Below are 21,312 nucleotides of genomic sequence, written 5' to 3' on the forward strand. Positions count from 1 at the left end.
GCTCCAGGAGCTGGTGATGGACAGAGAAGCCTGGTGTGCTGCAGTCCATGGGGTTGCCAAGAGTCAGACCCGACTGAGTGACTGAACTGAACTGATAACCATATCACCTTTGCAAAGATCCTCCCTCACAGCCAGTCTTGTGGAAGTCACTCCATCAACACCCAATCCCCACATCATATCTGATGGGTTAAGGGTATATTTGGAAATTCTAGTATATTTTATCCATGTTTCTTTGCCTGGCATATAGAATTATCTATCCATGACTACCCCTTCCAAATTTCTGTTGCTTCGCTACAACCAGACTTGGTTTTTCTCTGTTAATATATTTTGCCTCAGTGTACTGTCTTAAAAATGTTTCTAGGGTGTTATTTCTGAATATGTCTTAAAATTTTATTTATCTAATGATGCATTATGAATTCCAAACTCAGACTCACAATGGTAAATGCATTATGTTTGTAAGGGGTAATTCATGGAACATTATCATTTGAGTCTGTGCATGGCCCTTGTCATATTTTATCTAATTTGACTAATTGTTCTCTTTATCCCTATCCAAGCCCAAACTCCAACATGTTTAGTAAATGAACTTATAGATTTGTGTATCTCTACCTGGTGACTCAGTTGGTAAAGAATCTGCCTGCAAGGCATGAGACTGCTTGCAAAGCAGGAGACCCATGTTCAATCTGTGGGTCGGGAAGATACCCTGGAAAAGAAAATGTCAACCCACTCAAGTATTCCTGCTTGGGAATTCCCATGGACACAGGAGACTGGCAGGCTACTCTCCATGGGGTCAGCAGAGCTGGACACAACTTACCGACTAAACAACCACCACCACCAGAATATAGGTACCATGAGGACTGCAATTATATCCTGATACATAGTATATATCTAATATATGATCATTTGTTTGCTTGTTAGAGAGAGAGAGAGAGAAAAAGGGAAACTATCAAAATGTTATGTATAATGGCCACATCATTGTACATACCCATCAGCTATTGCACTTCTCAACACTTGGAAAATAAATTCTAATTCTTTTGATGGTATGAAAGCAATATTCTCTTTTTCTCTGATTGCTAATGAGCCAGTGATCACTTCAAACACCTGCTAACTACCCAGGCATAATTTCTGCAGTTTTTATTTCTCATCCATTTTTTTCTAATGAGTTTCCTATAATTTTCTAGTTGACTTGAGAATATGTTTATGCCAACTATTAATACTCCTCTGGTTTGAATAATTGCAAATACCTTCTCTCAATCTATGTGTGTTTATAGTGAAAAGAAATCATTGTTTTTAATGTCATCAAATCCACAAATTTCCCCATTATCTTTTTTGTTTTCAGGTACTGTATAAGACATCTTAATTCACATAGCATTAGAAAGCTGTTCCAAATATGATTTTAACAGCTTTAAAGTTTACTTTTAAATTTAGGTCTTTAATCCATTTGGAAATTTTAAATAATGTAAATTAGACATCCCAAACTAATTTTCTCCATGTAGTAAGAAAGTTTTCTATCATTACTAGTAAGAAAATATAGCCTTTCTTCACTAATTAGTTATGGCATATCTCTCACATGCTGATTTTCAGTATCTGTAAAGGTCTACTCATGGAATTTTTTTCTACTTGTCTGTTTACCAGGTCTTTCCCAAGTACATCACTACTTATGCTTATTCAGATTCATTCAGTATGAAGTACAATTCCTTTAAATTTGCTTTTGCTTTTCAAAAGTGTTTTTTAGCTATTCTTGGTCATTTACATTTCTATATAAGCATATACTTTAGAATAAGTTTACGGAGTTTCAATATTCACCAAAAGTTGTGTTGAAATTGCCTTGTATTTACACAGATTAATTGACTAAAAGTATTAATTCTGTTAAAATATAGTATATTTCTCTTTTTATTCAAGGTTACTTTTATATTCCTTTGGTAGTCAGAAAAATGTTGCCCCCTCAACCATATCCATATCCTAATCTCTGGGACATGTACATCTGTTGCATTATATGGTGAAGGGAATTTGAATGAGATTGAAGCTACAGACTTGGGATGGAGAGATTGTCCTGAATTATCTGGGTGGTATTGTTGCTTCAGTCACGTTCGACTCTTTTCAGCCCCATAGACTATAGCATGCCAGGCTCCTCTGTCCATAGGATTTTCCAGGCAAGAATACTGGAGTGGGATGCCATTTCCCTCTCCAGGGGATCTTCCTGACCCAGGGATTGAATCCGCACCTCCTGCGTGGGCAGGCAGATTCTTTGCTGCTGAGCCACCAGGTGGGCATGAACTAATCACATCAGTTTTCTTTTTCACATTTTGTTCTTTTCTTGTCATGTCGTTCCTTTTAAAAATTATTAACTAAAGTTCACAGTTTATCTTTTTATCTCTTATCTTTTGCCACATTTTATTTATTTGCCCTGTCTTCTTAGGTTCCTCTTGACTGACAGTTTCTCTGAATTTCCTTGTTTTTATGACCCGAAAGTTTTGAGGAGTATTGGTCAAGTACACTGTAGGCTGTTCGGTGTTGGAATTTGTCTGATGTTTTTCTCATGGTTAGCTTGAGATAACAGTGTTTGGGTTATGATTTTAAGATGTGACTCAAGTGACTTAGCATGCACGTATACATTATATAAGTGTATGTTAAATTGCTTCAGTCTTTTCCAACTCTTTGCAACCCCATTGGTTGTAGCCTTTCAGGCTCATCTGTCCATGGGATGCCATCTAGGTTGGTCATAACTATTCTCCCAAGGAGCAAGTGTTTTCTAGTTTTATGGCTGCAGTCACCATCTGCAGTGATTTTGGAGCCCAAGAAAATAAAATCTCTCACTGTTTTCATTGTTTTGCCATCTACTTGCCATGAAGTGATGGGACTGGATGTCATAATCTCAGTTTTCTGAATGTTGAGCTTTAAGCCAGTGTTTTCACTCTACTCTTTAACTTTCATCGAGAGACTCTTTAGTTCCTCTTCAATTTCTGCCATTAGGGTGGTGTCATCTGCATATCTGTGGTTATTGATATTTCCTCCTGCAATCTTGATTCCAGCTTGTGCTTCATCCTGTCCAGCATTTCACATGATGTACTCTGCTTATAAGTTAAATAAGCAGGGTGACAATATACAGCCTGAAATACTCCCTTCCCAATTTGGAACCAGTCCATTGTTCCATGTCCAGTTCTAACAGTTGCTTCTTGACCTGCATACAGATTTCTTAGGAAGCAGGTAAGGTGGTCTGGTATTCCATCTCTTTAAGAATTTTCCACAAAGCTCAAAGGTTGACTTTAGAATTTATGAATTATGAATAAACCTGCTCCAAACATCTGTGTGCAGATTTTTGTGTGGATATTTGTATTCCTTTGGATAAAGACCAAGAAATAAGATTGTTAGATAAAAGTATGATAATTTTTGTTTAAAAAAAAAACAAAAAACCCTCCAAATTTTCTTCTAAAGTTACTGCAGCACTTTTTGTTCCTAGTTGCAACAAATGAGAGCTCCTGTTGCTTCACATCCTTGCTAGCATTTAATGTTTTAACAGTGTTCTGAATTTTCACAATTTAATAGATACATAGTGGTATCACATTGTGTTTTAATTTGCTTTTCCCTGATGACATATGATGTAAGGCATCTTTTCATATGGTTATTTGTTGTCTATTTATCTTTTTTGCTTACTATATTTTTCAACAAAGAGAATGACTCTCCATGTCACCTTGGTGACCTTGCATATATTGATATATGCAAAGCCTTGAGTTGCAGCTTATTTAAGTTTGGGGAGTATATCTCATGATCACATGTGGACAAGAAAGTATGAGAGGACTTTCAGGAACTCCTACAAGGTCACTGCCCCATTCATCTCTTTATTTCCTGCTATGTTTTCTTAAGACAATTTCATATTTAATTCCACGCTTCTTAATATTTTTCCTCATTGTGTTTCTTAAATATTTAAAGAGTCCTTTAAGCTCTTATTTCAAAAGCATAGTCATTTTAGATAGATAAGTAGGTAGATAGAGAGATGCAATGTCAACAAAATTGTGCTATCTTTGGTCACCACTTACTGTGAAATCTCTGTTTTAATTGTCATATTTTAATAATAATCTCCTGAGTATGTTTTTTTAGATACAGTAGATAAGCTAGGGTAAAATCACTTAATCATTTTTCATCCCCAACATTTTATCTTTTCTAGAATATAATTATAGAAAAACCTAGAAGTGTATGAAAATCAGAGGCCTATGATCAAACCATCCTTTTGCCAAAATTTGAATTGATGTTTTCCCTTATTTTATGGAACATCATCTCCATCATTAAGGTATAATAGTTTTTAATGAAAGGAAGGTTGTTATGAATCTGTTTGTTCATCCCCTCCTGTGTCGGATGAGTTATGGGGCTTTCTGCCCCATCCCTAGGTACATAGCTACAGAATAGAAAATCTCATAGCTGCAGTCTAGATTTTGTTCTGTGGCAACATATTATTCTAAAACTTGTATTATAGTCATTCACCTCTTTTTGTTTCAGTGTTGTCCTTTTCAATGTGTTGGTCAGGAAGTCAGGGAACTGGCACCTTTGGTTCATTCGTTTTTCTTTCTGTCCATGTAATTAATAAACCCCCTACATCTAAAAGTGACTCATTGTATCTATACTAGCTGAAATTGTCAGACTTTCCCTTGTTTTGTATTTGTGAACCTTTATGATGTTCTCTCAAATGTAATATTTTGTGTAAATCTGTTTTTGTCAAAATTGGTGTTATTCCAAATGAATATACAACCAAATATAAATTCTATGACATTAGCTTGTGTTTTTGATTAGAAATGCATATCATCTAGAATTGATATCCTTGTAATGTAGAGAGTTTCAATCCATGGACATTGTTCCTCTCTCCATTTGTATAGGCCTTCTTTAATTTCTTTTAATTGTAATTGTCGCTTTGAATGTAGTGGTCTTGCATTATTTAATCAAATTTTCCCACAGTACTTTGTGTTTTTGATATTATTTAATTTTTTTTTCAGTTTCTATCTGCTTATTTCTGTTATTCAGAAACATAATTGACTGTTATAGATTTGCTTTGTATTCCGCTACTGTGCTACATCATGGCTTTCCTGGTGACTCAGTGGTAAAGAATCTACATTCTAATGCAGGAGATGTGGGTTCCATCCCTGGGCCGGGAAAGATCGCCTGGAGAAGGAAATGGCCACCCACTCCAGTATTCTTGCTGAGAAATCCCATGGACAATGGAGACGGGCGGGCTATAGTTCTTGGGGTCACAAGAGGCGGACACAACTTAGTGATGAAAGAACAAACAACTGTGCTACATCTAGCTACCTTACTAAGAATCGTTATTTTCAGTATACACAATCATGCCACTGATAGCTTAATTTCTGACTTTGCAAACTAATGTTTTTTTGTCCTTGATATTTTACATTACTAGGATTCTGATATTACGTTTTCTACAAGCTGTGATAGCATGCATCCTGTTCTTGATTTCCAGGAAATAAAATCTTTCAATAATTCAACAGTAATTATGATATATGCTGTGTCTTTTTAAAAATACACCCTTATTAGATTAAGAAAGTTTCTTTCTATATCTAAAACATTTTTCACATTCAACTGAATTTCAAATAATGATTGACTATCTACTAACAAGGAATTATTGTTATGGGAGTGTGTGATAAATGTATATTTAGATTTTACAAAATTCTTTGTATTTTAGTGACACATTCTGGAACATATACAGATGAAATGATGTGATGCTAAGAATTTGCACTGAAATAATATGGGTGAGGAAAGCGGCTGGATTGTGGTTGAGGCAGGATTGCCCACATATTTATGTTAGTCGCGGTTCATTTTACTGTTCTACTTCAATATGTTGAAAATCTTCTATAATAAAAAAGGCCAAAATGAATATATTTTTTTAAATTAAATTTTAACACACATTACTCAAGAGAAATATTTTAAGTTTAATTCAATGTGCCTGAATTTCTCCATTCACTTCCATCACTGGTAGCTGGTATTTCTTTACCTTATCTAAGGAACTCTAGAAACAGTTTTATTTCCCATGGCAAACCAACACCACCAGAAATAGAAAATAAAACTATTTGTTAGCCCTAAATTCAATTTAACCCTTCTCTTATAGAAACTGAACACTCCACTGACTACTATCTCATAATATAAATTTTAAAATACTAAACCTGTTATAATGATGGTAGGAACCCATTAAAGTGAATCTGTGTGACACAAAATACATATGTGTAAGGTTGAAGCATGATGATTGTGAATTTATAATATGTTAAGTTTAACATGTCAAAACTTTTAAAGTTTTATTGTCTTCATTTATTAAAATGTTATAAAAACTTCAATTAATTATAAAGATTGAATGAGACACTGTGCCTGAAGTTTTAACATCAGTTTTGGCACATGATATGTGCCCATTAAAATTGATCTTTAATTTACTATTGAGTGTATTCCAAGCATGTCTTTAAATCTAAACATCAGAAAAAGGTTTTTCTTTTGTTGAATATGAAGAATTCTAATAATATGTAGCTTTCTCCAGAATGAGTAATGTTTGAATATAGACAGTATAATTAATCATGGTAAAGTGTCTCTTTTCAGGTATAGGAAATGCATATTTAGTTGTGTTTCAAACTCTGACAGTCCCTCAATGAATCTCAGCTTAAGCTCTAAAGGCTTTGGGAGGATCTGGGTAACTGAACTCAGAAATTTAGCCTCATTTTTCTCTTTTGTGCCACTGGTCCAAATGCGAAGCCTGGTTAGGAGTAGAGCTGAAGAGGAGACAAAACCATCAGAGACACATTAAATTTTCTGTTACTGTCCACAGTGTGGACAAAAAGCAGAAGTGGTGTGTGTGTACAGACATTTAAAAATCAAAACATTCTCTTCAAGTTCATTTAAATATATTTGGAGATATATTCATGCTCAATATTGTTCAATCACTAAGTCAGTTGTGTCTGACTCTTTGCGACCCCATGGACTGCAGCACACCAGGCTTCCCTGTCCTTCACCATCTCCTGGAGCTTGCTCAAACTCATGTCCACTGAGTCGGTGATGCCATCCAACCATCTCACCCTCTGTTGCACATCCTTCTACTCTGCCATTTTAGAGGCAGCAGTACATATTCAGTGTAAATAATCTTTTTTTTCTATATGCATCAGGTTTCAGTGATTCTCTTTACTCTACCTTAAGGTAGAATTTGAATTCTTTCAGCCCAAAATGGGTTTGGGAATATGATAAGGTGTTTGAGGATAATAACTTCAGAGATTTCAATTTAAACATCACCTAGTCCCAACACCTGTGATGGTAAGTGAGGAAAAGGTGGTAGAGAGGTTAGAGCTTCTTGCAAGGTTGCATATCATTAACCACTAATATAATCATTAGAAAAGTCACCACTATTTTAAAAATCATACTGAGAAAATTGAAAGCTGGATTTAGTCTTGGAAATTGTCTTATCATCTCTTCTCATTTTATTGGTAAAATAACTAAGGTCCAGGGATTCCAGGGAGGTGGCTCAGAGGGTGAAGAATCCACCTGCAGTGCAGGAGACCTGGGTGTATCCCTGGGTTGGGAAGATTCCCTGGAGGAGGGCATGGCTATCCGCTCCAGTATTCTTGCCTGGAGAATCCCCATGGACAGAGGAGCCTGGCGGGTACAGTCCATAGTGTTGCAAAGAGCTGGACAGGACTGAAGCGACTTTCACTTTCACTTTTCAGCCGACCTGGAATCTGAAACCACACCTGTGACCACCAGGTCCCTCTTCCATCCAAGCCATGTTGCCCTGACTTCCCCAGATGTATCTGTGACACATCAGTTTTAGCTGGGAAATATAATTTCTTAGGGGGGAATATAATTTATATGGTGTAGTACATGACATCGGAGAAGGCAATGGCACCCCACTCCAGTACTCTTGCCTGGAAAATCCCATGGACGGAGGAGTCTGGTAGGTTCAGTCCATGGGGTCGCAAAGAGTCGGACACGACAGAGCGACTTCACTGTCACTTTCCACTTTCATGCATTGGAGAAGGAAATGGCAACCCACTCCAGTGTTCTTGCCTGGAGAATCCCAGGGATGGGAGCCTGGTGGGCTGCCGTCTATGGGGTCGCACAGAGCTGGACACGACTGAAGCGGCTTAGCAGCAGAAGCAGCAGCAGTACATGACATAACTGTATATCCACAGTTGTTTTATTAGTACTATTGTTTTAGAGAATTAAATAGTAAACAGTATTTTATAAAGATATTTTAACTAAAGAACCACTTCTAAACTTACTTCTTTGATTGGCAAGTATATTCCCCTTTTTTGTCCAACCTTTTAAAAATATTTCTGTTCTTCACCTTACTCTTCCTTTGAGAAATTCCCCTTTATATGGTTACCATGGAAATTGCTCTCTTCCCCTTCAATTTTTCCAGTCATTTGAAGCAATTTATTTTATGGGATAGATACTGAGCATCTTCAATACTTCAGGGAAAAGCCCACCTTATTTGTTAACAGTGAATTTATATTTTCCTGTTTCCTGTTATATTTAATACATTTTCCTCAAACTAAAAGCTTACCACACCCAGAGAATCTTGATTTTAGCCGTATGTCGTTCATTACACACAATCTCCGATAGATGTCACCATACACCATATATTTTAAACGAGGACTCTTAAATGCCTTTTACTCAACAAACAGATTTTTTGACTAAAGTATGTTGCATTATGGCTCATCAGATATGACACTCTGTGGTTCCACAAATAATAAGGTCTAAGCTGATGTTGTAGAAAATTTGCAACGGCATTAACAAAACAAATGACTAACGTTGTGATCCTAGCTGTCTAAGTAACATACGTACACTGCCTTTTATCCCGATACTGTACAAGGCAGCCAAATTAGAGTAAAGAAATAAAGAACGTTAAAAACTATTTAAAACAGGGATGCTCAGTATTTGACTTCCAATGGGCATGTGCCTCTTTTATAAGAAATCTCACTGGATTATTTGAAAATCAGATTCTGAAAGCAAAGTGCTGGTCACATCCTTTTGTGGTGACTGGTGAGTGTCCTATAGCTTTCACTTATGTTAGAGATTTAAGAGAATGATTTCTAGATGAAATTGTGGAAGATATGTTGAAGATCTCATTTAGATACTTCATTCTAGGATTGAAAAACCAATGTTAAAGATGACAAACGACCTGGCCAAAGTCACAGTGGAGAGTATTGCAAGAACTAAGATTTCTGTCTTATTAGTGTTTTTCTATTTTTCTTACAATCAAAGAGCTAAGCTGACTAGCTTTATTAAGAAGCTAGAGCAGATAGGAAGGAAGATGTGCATAGTAAGCCTTGTACAACAATGATGTTGGCAAACAAAACCATAAAAATATCTACCGCTTATGGAATACTTCGTATGATAGCTGTATATGGATAGTCTTTATAAGTATATTACGTACTCCTATTTTTCTACTTTAAGAATGAAGTTATGTGCTGGTAGTTACAAAGCATTGTTGCTATGGTAGTGAGAGAAATTATGAACATTCAGAGAAAAAGAATAATAATAATGATAATGGTATTGTGTGTGCATGCTAAGTCACTTCAGTCACGTCCAACTCTTTGTGACCCCATGGACCGTAGCCCACCAGACTACTTTGTCCATGGGATTCTCCAGGCGAGAATACTGGAGTGGGTTGCCATGCCCTCCTCCTGGGGATCTTCCCAACCCAGGGATTGGACCCATGTCTCCTATATCTTCTGCACTGGCAGCCAGGTTCTTTATCACTAGCACCACCCGGGAAGCCCCAATAGAAGCACTAGTAATATTTATTGAACAGGCCGTGGATTAACAGTAAAGAGTCTACCTGCAATGGGAGAGACAGGCCCAGGAGACATGGTTTCAAACCCTGAGGGGAAGATCACCTGGAGGAGGAAATAGCAACCCACTCCAGTATTCTTGCAGAGATAATCTCATGGACAGAGAAGCCTGGCGGGCTACAGCCCAATGGGGTCGCAAAGAGTTGGACACAACTGAATATGCATGCAGTATTTATTGAATACCTACTATAGGCCAGGCAAAAATAATAATGAGTAACATTTATTGAGCACATACTATATGCCAGATGTTGTGCTATATCTTTATACAGTCACATATATCTGTTATCCTTAAAGCTGCTCTGAAAAACAGTACTACTTGTATTATTATATAGAGAGTTTTAAACCGGGAGAAAAAAGAGAGTTAAGTAAGTAAATCGTGTAACGCTAGGTAGCCACTAAGAGCTGGAGCTAATATTTTAATCCAAGATCTAGGATGGCACTAGGTTTTCAAGAAATGTGGGGTGGTAGGTATATATTTATACATACATACACATATACATGCTTCCCTTGTGGCTCTGCCTGCAATGCAGGAGACCTGGGTTCGATCCCTGGGTTGGGAAGATCCCCTGGAGAAGGGAGAGGCTAACCCACTCCAGTATTCTGGCCTAGAGAATCCCATTGACTGTATAGTTCATGGGGTTGTAAACAGTCAGACACGACTGAGCAGCTTTCATTACCAGCACTACTACACACACACATACACACACAGAGAAAATGCATGCATATACATATATTTACATGTATAAACACATACACACACATACTAGAAAACAAAATTTAATATGTAAGTTAGTAATTCTAGAACCAGGGAGTGGATTGTAGGAAAAGAAGTACAAATTATCAACTACCATGTTAACCCAGAATTTCTGTCTTGGTTCTAGACATGAAACACTTTTAAAAAACAAAGTAAAGGAAGTAAAGAAAAGAATGATTCCTCCCTGAGAAATAAACTTGTAAAAGGCTTTCATCCCTCAGTGGAGGATAACAATGAACGTGGGAGGGGAAACAGGAAAGGAGGAAGAGCCATCTCAAAGCCCATCATTTACTCTGCTGTAACAAGTGAGGATTCTAGAGCCTCCGGGCAAAAGTCAAAGTTGATTAAAAGTATAAAGGTTAACAGAAAGTGACAAAATGCTTATTTTATGTCAGCCATCTCAGTATCCTAGATTAAGTCAACTATATCACAAATCACCCCACAGCACAAATGGTTAATGTCACTTAAAGCTGCGTTTTGGAAAATCGGTCCTTTTCTGTAGTATGTTCCTTGAGCAATTTAGTTAATGCCCTTTTTAGGACTCCATTTCCTCAACCATAAAGTGAGGGTGACGGATAAAATTTTCTCTAGTGTCTCTTCCAAACCTAGAATTTTCAATGGTATTATTATAGCTGTTATTTAACGTAATGAAATTATGGCAATTGAGAGATTGATTTAAGCTACTGTCTTCCATTTGTTTAAATCCCAAAGCAACTGGTTCCTTCTCCCTTTGAAGTATTGATTTGCAGGATTGGTAAATGTTGTGAAGAGGTGTCATTGTTTGGACTCGGTCATCAGGAACTACCACCGCACTGAAACAGAGGGGCGGATTAGGACAATTCAAAGGCACAGCAAAAGGTTTTGACAAACTTGCATTGAAATGCTAATATGTAGCCTCCGAATACACTAAAGAAAAACCTTAGAACTCTGTACTTGGCTTACTTCTGAGTTCTGCTACTTGTCAATTTTAACCACTTCAACATTTTGTGCTTCCTTTTCCTCCTGATTAAAATGTTAATATTGATAGTATCTATTTCATAGAATTGTTGTGACAATCTCGTTTTGTAAGGATTTAGAACAATGCCATGTGATCACCCTTAACATTACCATTATTTTAAATATTTTTATCAATATTACTGCTGGCTTACTCATACTGTTTTTATCTGGATACGAGGTAGCTATTTTTAAACCTCATCTTTGATATCCAATAACAATGATCTCATTTTGTCCTAGTAGGTTTGCTTTTTCTTTTTTTTTTTCTTTTCTTTGTTTTTCTTTGGAGTCATAATCTCTAGCAATTGAAACTTTTAAAAATCTTATGGAAGCACATGCAAGAGAAGGATGCTATACTTGATTAGATTTATTCTGTATTTTTAGATGGTACTTTATTTGTACTTTATACTGCTAATACATATTCATTTTAATATAGTTCATTTGCTAAAGCCCATTATTCCTGTACTATGTCAAATTAATCTAAATATTTTAATATTTTTCTAGAAACACATTTCCTCACAGAAGTGGGTGTTATGGAAATCTCTGTCCTCTTTCTATTATTGTAAAGTGATTGTGCATCTCCAGTTTTTCTTCTCCCCTCTCTCCTATCTTTCTTCCTCTCCTGCTTCTCTTCTCTGTTTTTTTTTTTTTTTTTCTTTTTTCCTATCAAAGCTTATCACTATATTTGGGTCAAAGGCACTGGTATAATCTGGGGCATCTCATCAGAGGACAAATCAGGTGGCTGTTTCTATTTAATTTCTGGAGTTACCCCTCCCCCCTCCAAAAAAAAATGATCTCTATCCCCACCCAAGTAAATCTCTTTTTCCTCCTCCTAAAGAAATTCCAGGATTAGAAATCCATTTCTCTGTGTAAATCAATAACCTCTCCAGGCAATCTCTTTCAAAATGAAGATACTCAAGGGAGTGTTCATCATTAAGCTTTTAACACCTCTGTGTGAAGGATTTTCATCAGCTTTTTCCCACTGTGAAAGGACAGCTGACCCTGCAAGCCAGACTTGGGTTGTGTGGGGCCATAGAGGCAGCTAGGCTGAAAAGAAAGGGGGGGGGGGAGCTTTAGAAATGGAGATGAATGACAGATTTGCATATAGTTCAAAGGCTTCTAGAGCAGCCTCCAGAGAAGCACTTTTAGGCATACGGAGCATACCTTTTCTAACCAATGTGTGCTAAGTAAAAGTCACAGTCACACACTCAGTTGTGGTCCCACTCTTTGAGATCTCATGGACTGTAGACGGCCAGGCTCCTCTCTCCATGGGATTCTCCCAGGCAAGAATACTGGAGTGGGCTGCCATTCCCTTCTCCAGGGAATCTTCCCAACCCAGGGAATGAACCCGCATCTCCCTCATTGTAGGCAGATTCTTTACCATCTGAGCCACCAGGGAAGGCCAAAGCATCCCAAGGTGCAAACTAAAGAAAAAGTTAGAGAGTATAGTTTGTCCCCACCAGCTGCTCCAATAGTTCCCTCAGGGCAAATTAATCAGAGTGGCAAAAACTGGTGGTGCCTGATGTATTGGGGCCAGATATGAAGATGGTAGGTAAGTGGCAAGTCCCAGTTGTGGGTACCATATGGGGATGGTGACTGGGTGAACAAACACGAATCCAGCTTCCTGGGCTAAATCTTCAGGAGATACTCAGGAGAGGAAAGTTTTAGCCACAGATGTGTAGACAGTTTTTAGCAACTAACAGCAGAGCAGGTGCAACACAAACATAAGCTACTCTGAAGGCTGAGTGCCCATGCTGCAAGGGAACACTTAAAGAAATAGCAACAACTGTCTCTTTCTATCTCTACTGTATTCTAACATGACTGTATTCCTTTTCTGAATGCTACAAAACTCACCCTGTTTTCAGATTTTCACAAAAACAAGGTAGGAATACTAGCGTTCTAGTTTCTAGGAAACAACTTATCTATCTATTGTCTCCTTGCTTTCACTCCAAGGAATCCAAAGTGCACAAACAACAGGGGATTCTGCTTCCCCTTTGATCTGCATCAACCATGCAAATCAGCATTCTCTCAATTTCTCAGAACCTGAAACCAAGCCAAGCCAAGGGGAGGCTGGAGGACTGTACATCTGCCCTCTTTGTCATTGTGCTCTTGGTTATTTTTTTGAGAACTTTCAGAGAAGGCTGTTAGATGCAGACACGTGCCTCTGTTCTCTTAGCTGTTGCATGCAGAGAAATAAAATTGGGCAAAATAAGGAAACACCAGGCAAATTTGATTTTCATCTGGTGAAAATATTCTCAAACCAACAAAACAAAAATTTTGTTTTTCACATTTGTTCTAAATTCAAGCATTTTAATCCCTTCTTTGTTGCTGTTGTTTAGTCACTAAGTGAAAGTGTTAGTCACTCAGTCATGTCCAACTCTTTTATGACCCCATGAACTGTAGCCCACCAGGCTCCTCTTTCCATGGGATTCTTCAGGTAAGAATACTAGAGTGGGTGGCCATCCCCATCTCCAGTGTATCCTCCTGACCCAAGGGATTGAACCCGGGTCTCCCATATTGCAGGCAGATTCTTTACCATATGAGCCAACAGGGAAGCCTTAGTCACTAAGTCATGTCCAAATCTTCTGTGACCCCGTGGACTGTAGCCCAGGCTTCCCAAGTGGCTCAGTGGTAAAGAATATGACTGCCAACGCAGGAGATTCAGGAGACGTAAGTTCGATCTCTATGTGGGAAGATGCCCTAGAGAAGGAAATGGTGACCCACTCCAGTATTCTTGGCTGGAAAATCCCATGGACAGAGGAGCCTCGTAGGCTATAGTCTACACAGTCGCAAGGAGTCATACATGACTTAGTGACTGAACACACATGTACAGACTGTAGCCCACCAGGCCGCTTGGTCCACAGGATTTCCCAGGCGAGAATACTGGAGTGGGTTGCCATTTCCTACTCCTCAGGATCTTTCTGACCCAGGGATTGAACCCAGGTCTCCTGCACTGGCAGGCAGGTTCTTTACCACTGAGCCACCAGGGAAGTCCAAGCCCTTCTTTAGGATGTTACAAATTTAAAGCAAGGTTAAAATCTTACCTCCAAGAGTCACCATTTGTCTCCTAATGACATTTGTGCACAAACTCTGTAGAATCCATGCTAAGGGCTTATGCAAGTATTGTAGGGGTTCTTTTCATATATACTATCCATTTCTGATTATTCTTAGGAGGATTTTCAGAAGAAAAAAAAAAAAGCTCATCATTTGAGATTTCAGCATCACCAGTTTTTTTTTTTTTCTATTGTGTGTAGATGAGTACTTTATATTATGCCCCATTTACCTTGAGTGTGTAATGTCCAAGAGGTTGGATCTCTGGGCAAATGTAACACCCCATTGAAACAGTGAGAGTTAAAGTCCAAAAGTCCAATCAACCTGTGCTGTCAAAGAATAAAAACACTGGAGAAAGACTAAGTGATTGTATCCTGTAAGATTTTTTAAAATGCTACTTGAGTATAAGTAATACAATAGCTTCAAGTCATGTTCAAACATACATTCCTTAATTCTGACTCTGAAAAATTATGTGTGCGTGTGTGCTAAGTCGCTTTAGTCATGTCTGACTCTTTGTGATCCTATGAACCATGGACCACCAAGCTCCTCTGTTCATGGGATTCTCCAGGGATGGATACTGGAGTGGGTTGCCAAGCCCTCCTCCAGGGCATCTTTCTGAACCAGGAACTGAACCCCCATCTCTTGTGTCTCCTGCATTGGCAGGCAGGTTCTTTACCAGCAGCACCACCTGGGAAGCCCTAGCAAGAGTATAAAAATATTTCAAATTAAAGCTAGTCTCATTTTCCTGCTCGATTGGGCAAAATTTGAGCAAGAGAATTATTGGCAAGAGATGTTTTCAGATCATCTCCTGCTTTGGGGCCTCTTAAAAAAAAAAGTTTAGGGGCAATAAATGCTTTTTAAAAAAATCTAATCACTAAGTCTAACTCATGTGGTTCAAAAATAAGAATAAAAAATTTTTCCACATTTTTCTTTGGAGATTCACAAAAAGACTCATTCAAGCTGAAACAAAATGGATAGTATGTTTGTGTATCACCAGAGAGTTTGCCAATGACTTACATGCTGTGTTTCTCAACTCTCTGAAGTTGGCAGAGTAGGATAGGTATAGCACTGTTTTCTCCAGCTTATAGCAGGAAATAAAACAGAGGTTCAAGGAGATGACATGACAGGCACAAGGACGTAGCTAGTAATTGGCATGGTCAGACTTGAACACTGGTGTCTTGAATGTCTCCCAAGATCTGGTGAGCATGTAAATACTGTTTCATTTAAAGAATATAAACATTCTTCTGAAAAAGCTGTCTTGCTTTCTATAGCTAAGTTGCTAAATTTCAAATGTGACAACAGTGTCATGATTTTATCCTCTGGCTGGAAGACCAAAAGTATTTTATTCTACATAATGCAGAAGAGAGAGTACCTGGGAGTTATGGTACTCCAGATTAGCGGCACAGAGCTTGCCATGACCTTTCAGTGAACTTCAGCCTGTGCAGCACGTTGGGGAGCCCCAGAGTGGTCAGGTGACCACACTACCATCTGCAGTTCTGGACTGGTCATCTGGCCAGAGCTGACCTTCTGGAACACGATCTAGTGAAATTCAAACCCTGAGAGTGGCTGGCAGGCAAAATCTGCTCCTCAATGTCAGTTTCACTGCTGAGTCGTTTAATTGTCCACTACAACTTGTAGAGGGCCCATTAGGCTCAGGTCATGAACCTCCCATTTCGTATTAATGGATAATCAAATCCTATTCGATTGTAAATGCTTTGGTCTTAACTGTATTTCCTTCATACTTATAAATACCTAACACTTTAGTAACATAAACATTATCAGAACATAAAGGTTATAAGACTATTTTTGAAGCTGCTCCATCAAAAAATGTAATTTTATTATTTATATCCCAAAACCAAATAATAATGATACATATTGCAATGGTATTGCAATATATTACTACAAAAGATTTTAATAATTTATTCTCTGAAAATATTTTATGAAACAAAGTGTATATTGCTTTTCTTGCACAAAACAAATCTCTTTTCATCTCAAATATTCTGAAAGTTTTCCAGACCTTTACTCAATGGTAATGTATTCATGCATTCTTGCCAGGTGCTATATAGTGTTAAGTACCAGGACCACAAAGATGAATAAGGCCCTGTTCACGAGAAGCTTGCAGTTTAGCTGGGATAAAAGACCTATAAAGGTATAATTATAAGACACTTTGCCGACAAAGCTCCATCTAGTCAAAGTTGTGGTTTTTCCAGTAGTCTTGTATGAATGTGAGAGTTGGACCATAAAGAAAGCTGAGCACCAAAGAATTGATGCTTTTGAACTATGGTGTTGGAAAAGACTCTTGAGAGTCTCTTGGACTGCAAGGAGATCCAACCAGTCCATCCTAAAGGAAATCAGTCCTGAATATTCATTGGAAGAACTGATGCTGAAGTTGAAACTCCAATCCTTTGGCCAACTGATGCAAAGAACTGACTCATTGGAAAAAGACCCTGATGCTGTGAAAGATTGAAGGCAGGAGGAGAAGGGGACAAGAGAGGATGAGATGGCTGGATAGCATCACCAACTCAACGGACATGAGTTTGAGCAAGCTTCGGGAGCTGGTGATGGACAGGGAAGCCTGGTGTGCTCATGGGGTCAGAAAGAATCAGACATGACTGAATGACTGAACTGAACTGATAAGACAATATGAGAAAGAAACAGACTCTGGAGTATTTAGGATAATATGGTGTATGAGGTTGATAGCTTCAATGGTAAAGAAATTAAGGAAAGCTTAATATAGTTGAATTTGAGCTGCTAATGAAAATCCAGGAAGAAATTACGAGAAAGTAAACCTCAGGAGTAAGGTTAAGCTGTTGTTATATATATAGGAATGAACTTCATATAATCAATAACTGAAGCTATGGACATTTATGACAGAAAGAAAGGAAGAAGTTCAAGAGGAGACCATTGAGGAAAAGCTTCATTTAAGGTATGTAAGAAGTTAGAAATAGGGTAATAAAATGCAACCCCTGACAGCACACTGTCATTGCCAGTAAGGGAAGGAAGAGCTTAAAATGTAGGGAAATATAGCAAAGTTACTGTGATATTTGAATGGTTAATAGTAATAACATTAACCAAAAACCATGTGAGTTGGAAAATCCATTGGCTTTGATTTGAAGCTGAGTAGCTGGGATACAAAGTACTGTCCAATATGAAATTCCTTTGGGTCCAGAGCAATAGTTAATTCAGTTCAGACCTAACCCCAGATCTAAAACAAAGATGGGATGTAAAAGTTATAACTACCTCCCTCTTCATGAGGTATCTGGGTAAGAGAAAACTGAAGTCTCCTTACAAAAGCCTCAAGGTAAATTTAAGATGTGTCATTTTTCTAAATGGCCCATATCTATAAGACTAAGATTATTGGAAGCTAAAACTCTGATCTAAATAGCCAGCAATTATTTAATTAGGTGACAGTCCATAAGTTATATATATCTGCACATAACATGTTCTTTAGAAACATGTGCCACATAACTCTAAGGTAATTCTACAAAGAGGCTATTATTCTGTTGTGTCACAGGATATTATGTTATTAATAATACACAGATGAAAGAAAATTGTCCAGTTAATGTGGTTAGCTAGAGACACAAATTGAGAGCCAAGATTCATTGGTTCTATTTTGAGCCTCCACCACTAACTCTGAGCTTTCATAAGTCACATATTCTTCAAAATAATATTGATCCCACACCAGCATACAGGATTTTAAAACCAGATAATTTTAACATTCTTTGAGAGCTTCTGAAGCAGCAGCATTATTTTTTTTTTCAATTAGCAAAGGATATTAAAAGTTTTCAAAAGTATATGTCAAGTGTGTTCTATTATGTACCCACATTGCAGAGAAAGGCTTTGAAATATTTTACATTTAGACAGAGGAATTTTTAAAACATAAATTTACTAAATGAGCCATGAATTAAAATATCATGAACATGATCTAATTTGTACAAGGGCTAGGGTTTGAAGATATTTAAGCAACAGTTATATTAAAAGGTAATAAATATGAATATGTTTAAAAAGAAATGTGCATATTAGATTCAAACTTTTGTAAAATATGAAACTTGTTAATTTTGAGACAACTTACAGTATCAGACTGGTGTCCTTATTTTCAAATTTAATCAGGAATGCAGTATGTAGAACTTGAATGACTGACAAATTCCCTATGAAGGCTGCCAATTAGAGTCTTGTACGAGTGGGCCAAGGCTCCAGGAGTTTCGTTTTACTTCTGTTTCTCTGTTGGAGTTCCTTTCAAGCTGTCGGAGCTTGGGAAAAGAACCTGAGCTCTAGTTTTTTTAAACACCTTTCATTTTCCTATATGTAGTCAAGTTTTGAAAATTTAAACATGATAAAACTCCATGGGGCATGACATAATTCAGTTAATGTTTTGACTGGGTAATAATCTATAACTTAATACTAATAAATTAAAATTGAAAAAATGATTATTACTAGGAAAAATATTACAGTGTGAGGAATGGATACCAAAGAATGGCATCTCTCTTTATTTGCCTCAGGGTATCTTAAAATTGCTTCAGAGAAAATGGACAATAATCTATTCTGTGACTCATATTAGGGAGTGTTACCAACACTAATAGTGTACATAAAATTAAAATTATATATTATGTAGCATATAACAGGTACACATATAGTTACATCTATATAACTATATATAGATGTTTTATATAATCATAATTCATAACTATAGATAAAGTTTTATATAATTATATATAAAATTATAGGTGAATAAAGAGATCACAATTGTCTTTTCTCTTGAACCAAAAATGATTTACATATTATTAGGTTTAGAGTCTATCAAGAAAGTTTGGTGAGAAAAGACAAGCAATATGAACACAATATCATCTACAAAATTATTATGGCAGCAATGCTAGTACTGTTCATATAAGTGATACATTGGATATAACCTGTATCCATCTATATGAGATGGGTTAAACAATGGCATAGACTGGAATATTATTAAGCTTTAAAGGGAATTCTCATAATATGGAAGTAAGGTAAAGACTGGTATATATATGTGACTTTTTATATACTAAAAGGGTTAATCTCTTAAATCACATTAATATTTTCTTGTATTTGCATAAATGAGAAGGATAAAAAACAAACTAATAAAATCAATCATTTAAGGGAGTAGATAGGGATGGGACAGTAGTGAGAATAACTTATTTTTGAGCCATGTGAATATATTACCTTTTAATAAAAATACAGAGAAAAATTTAAATGCTTGTTGAATGAATAAATAGTTGAATGAATTAAATTAAAAAACTCAAAGTGAGTTAGCTATACTGACAAATTAAAAATATCTTATTTAATTTCCCTAGTTATCACCACTGTGCTCTGAATCATTACTTCCTTAAAACTCACTGGACCAAGTTCACATTAAAATGCACTATGCATTCAGAGTTTTACCTTGTTCTGAAGCATCTTTAATGCCTGTACTTTATTTGTATTCTTTAAATAGAACTGAAGTTACTGCAGAGTGGAGATAATCATTTGTGTTTATTTTTATTCTTTCTCCATCATCTCATCTGAGGCCATGATGATAACTAATATTCAATAAATCATCACCCTCTATAAATTCCACTAATGTGTCATATAAGTGATGCTTATTATAGGACATAAAATTTAGATCTCTTTTATCTTCATTCAAATTAATTTAGTCATATCATTTTACAATGATATGAGTCTTGGTGATATGTCATATATTCAGAAATAGTGGCTTTTGGATGTGTTCCAGGTTACAATAAATCCCTAAGTTCCTTTAGATGACCAATTCAAATATGTGGAGATAATTAATAGTACTTTGGTGTGTCTTAGAGTCCTCATACATCTGTTATGGATTTTCTTTAAGAGTTATATGTTTTAATTTTCCTTCCTTTCTCTTCATGAGACTTCAAGGGTTTCCCTGTCACCTGGAAGCATCACTTCACCACTCATCATGACCAAGAACCCCTAAGCAAAAAACAAAAAACCTTGACTATGTTTCACCAAATACTGAAATTCCTTACTCATATAAAATGTAGTACTTATGTTATGAAGAGTTTCTGCTGGGTTTCTCTTTAAGTTCTTTGCTCTGCCACTTGTCCCAGGGGCTTTCTCTCAAGCTGTCTTAGGATCCAGATTCAAGAGAACACCTCATCGTAAGGTTTTTTTTTAATTTTATCATTGGGAAAGTTCCCTTTTTTATTCACTTACTTTAAACATTCTGACTACTGCTTTAGAATTAATAGAGATGCATACAGTACTTGCTTTTAATAACAGTAATGTTAAGCAAGTAATAGGCACTCAATAATGAATAAATAATAAGGTTTAAATATTTCAATTTATATATGAAGGCTAATCGTATATAATACACTTAGTGATTAACAAAATTATTATTGAAAGTGTTATCTTCACTTATTTAAGCTAAAGCCTTAATAAAAATATCTGTTAAGAAAATTGAATAATGTCTTCATTAATGTGTTAAATATACGGAGATGGGAAAGCTGTTTGGGAGAAGTAACTGGAAAGAGTATATTTGCAGACATTTGGAGAATAAAATTCTCAAATGCTTTATGAGAGAGACAAGATTTTCACAAATTTTATAAGGACATGACAACAGAAAATATAAAGTGGCCATTCTATAGGGTTTTCTGTAGGATCATCCGGCCTTGTAAATGAATCAGATGGAAAGCTGCACTGGAGCGA

This window comes from Muntiacus reevesi, chromosome 3 (assembly GCF_963930625.1).
Source record: "Muntiacus reevesi chromosome 3, mMunRee1.1, whole genome shotgun sequence".
Taxonomy (NCBI): Eukaryota; Metazoa; Chordata; class Mammalia; order Artiodactyla; family Cervidae; genus Muntiacus; species Muntiacus reevesi.